This window comes from Penaeus japonicus, unplaced genomic scaffold, assembly GCF_977035675.1.
Source record: "Penaeus japonicus unplaced genomic scaffold, GWHDUDI00000001_assembly GWHDUDI00000034, whole genome shotgun sequence".
Taxonomy (NCBI): Eukaryota; Metazoa; Arthropoda; class Malacostraca; order Decapoda; family Penaeidae; genus Penaeus; species Penaeus japonicus.
Genome location: NW_028234436.1, coordinates 12,099,680 through 12,102,179, shown reverse-complemented (window position 1 = coordinate 12,102,179; position 2,500 = coordinate 12,099,680). Strand labels below are relative to the sequence as shown.

The 2,500-nt window shown below is 35.3% G+C and overlaps 1 long non-coding RNA gene across 1 annotated transcript in view; it reads right to left on the bottom strand.

Annotated features, from left to right (window-relative positions):
• LOC147467697 (uncharacterized) overlaps window positions 1–2,500 on the bottom strand; it is a 36,148-nt gene that overhangs the window by 15,968 nt on the left and 17,680 nt on the right. The gene's annotated exons all lie outside the window — the stretch shown is intronic.

The window sequence follows — 2,500 nt, the reverse complement described above, 5'->3', positions numbered from 1 at the left end:
CTAAGTAATGTCGTCTGCATTGAGAAATAATTCCAGGACGTGCATGAGTACAACCAAGATTAGTGTGGCATGCTATGTGAAATTATTAACACCCAGTCAAAGTTCTTTCTTTCTTTCTCTCTTTCTCTCTTTCTTTCTTTCATATGATTGAACAACTAAGATGGACTTGCATGTGGCAAAAGTTTTTTTTTTTTATGAATAGCAGACCGCTACATGATTCTCGTAATTGGATACTTTACTGTAAAACATTGTACTTGGTAAATGAAGTTGGGAAACACATATATGTTGTAGTAAGATAGTTGTGTGATTTGTTCTTTGTTAGAAAAATAGGTGGGTGGGTGGATGGGTGGGTGAGTGGGGGTGGGTGGGTGGGTAAGTGGGGGGTGAGTGGGTAAGTGGGGGGTGAGTGGGTAGATATATGGGTGGGTAGGTGGGTGGATGGGTGGGTGAGTGAGTGGGGGTGGGTAAGTGGGTGTTTGGGTGGGTGGATAGATAGGTGGATGGGTGGATGAGTGAGTGGGTGGGTGTATAGATGGGTGGATGGGTGGGTGGGTGGATGGGTGAGTGAGTGGATGGATAGATAGGTGGGTGGATGGATAGATAGACGGTGGGTAGGTAGATAGATGGATGGATGGATGGGCAGATAAATAGATAGTTTGATGCGTGGATAGAAGAATGGACGAATAGATCGACGGCTTGATAGATCAAGGAATAAATAGATAAACAAGGCGATAGACAGATAGACTGGTAAATAAGTAGATTGACAGAAAGATAATTAATATTGATATCAAAGAAATATTGGTTATATTTGTATCATTAGCAAAAAAATATATCAGTTCTATGATATTGATAAAAATACTATGATAAAACTAGATTGATAATTATCACTTACTTCAGGTTGGAAAAGGCTATGTATATAAATAAATAATCTTTATAATGCAAGATGTGTGATTTCATTGCTTTTATTTTTTTATATCGTGAATTATACATTTGGCTTAAAATCAGTTTATCCATTTGTGTGGATTGTGTCTGAAATTGTATAAAAAAAAATCCGTGTGTTGTGTTGTGTGTTGTTTGTTTGTGTGCGTGTGTGTGTGTTGTGCAGTGTGTTGCATTATGTGAGGTGTGTTATGAGTGTGTGTTGTGATGTACTGTGTGTATATGTGTGTTTATGTGTGTATGTGCTGTGTGTTCTGTGATATGTTATGTGTGTGCATGTGTGTGTGTGTGCTTGTGTGTACGTGTGTGTGTGTGTGTGTGTGTGTGTGTTGTGTGACATTTTGTGTGTGTGCATGTGTGTGTGTTGTGTGACATTTTGTGTGTGTGCATGTGTGTGTGTGTGTGTTGTGTGATATGTTGTGTGTGTGCATGTGTATGTATTTGTGTGTACATATGTATGTGTGTGTGTGATAGAGTTTTGGAGGTGTCAGCGTTGATACAAATTGGTATGAAGGGCTTCCTACCTTGCATGTGAATCCATAAGTATCATTGACGTGTTGTGCTTCGGATGCAAAGAGCGTTCGTGTAGGAAATAATCTGTTTATTTGTTGTTTTTTATTTTCAATTTGTATTGGTTGACTTTAGGAAGATATTTGGGAAATTTAGTAATTGGTTGCATTTGTGTGTTTGTGTGTGTGTGTCAGTGTGTGTGTGTGTGTGTCTGAGTGTGTGTGTGTGTGTGTGTGTGTGTCTGTGGTCAGCCGTTTGTGTTTATCTTTAATGAGTTTAATATCAATATTCAGTGAAAATGATAACGAGGAAATTATAATGTAAATATATAATCGCAAATCATAATTAATAATAGCTTCATTATCATTATGATATTTCATAACCCTCTATGAAGATAATCATTATTACAATTAATACTATCATTATTATTTTAAGCAATGATCATGTGAGAAATAATCGTAATACAATTTATTAGTGATAATATTTAGAAAAAAGGCTAATAAGTATGATGCAACGATTGCAGAACTAATGAAGATCAAAATTCAAAGGAAGTTGCTAAATTGCCTAATAAAATTTACAAATGATATATTTTTTTATAGCAATTGTCATAACGATATCTATAAAAAAAAAAGTGTAATAATTACAAGGATAAAAGATGATTTACGAAATAACGAAATAATTATTTTAACAATAACAGTCATAAATACACTCGTAATAGCAATACATACATGAATACATACATACGTATGTGCATAAATACATACATACATGCATAAATGAATACATACATACATACAAAAATACATAGACGGACAGATTGATATATATATAGGTATATGAGTGTGTGTGTGTGTGTGTGTGTGCGTGTGTGTGTGTATGTGTCTCTAACCTAGTTTTATTGCTTTCCGTGTCAAGTCATAGTTTCAGGTTTTGGCACTTCTAATCTCTCCATCTATCTATTTATCTATTCATCTCTCTCTATCTATCTATTTTTTTTCTCTCTCTCGCTCTCTCTCTCTCTTTCTCTCCTTCTCTCAATCTCACTTACTTT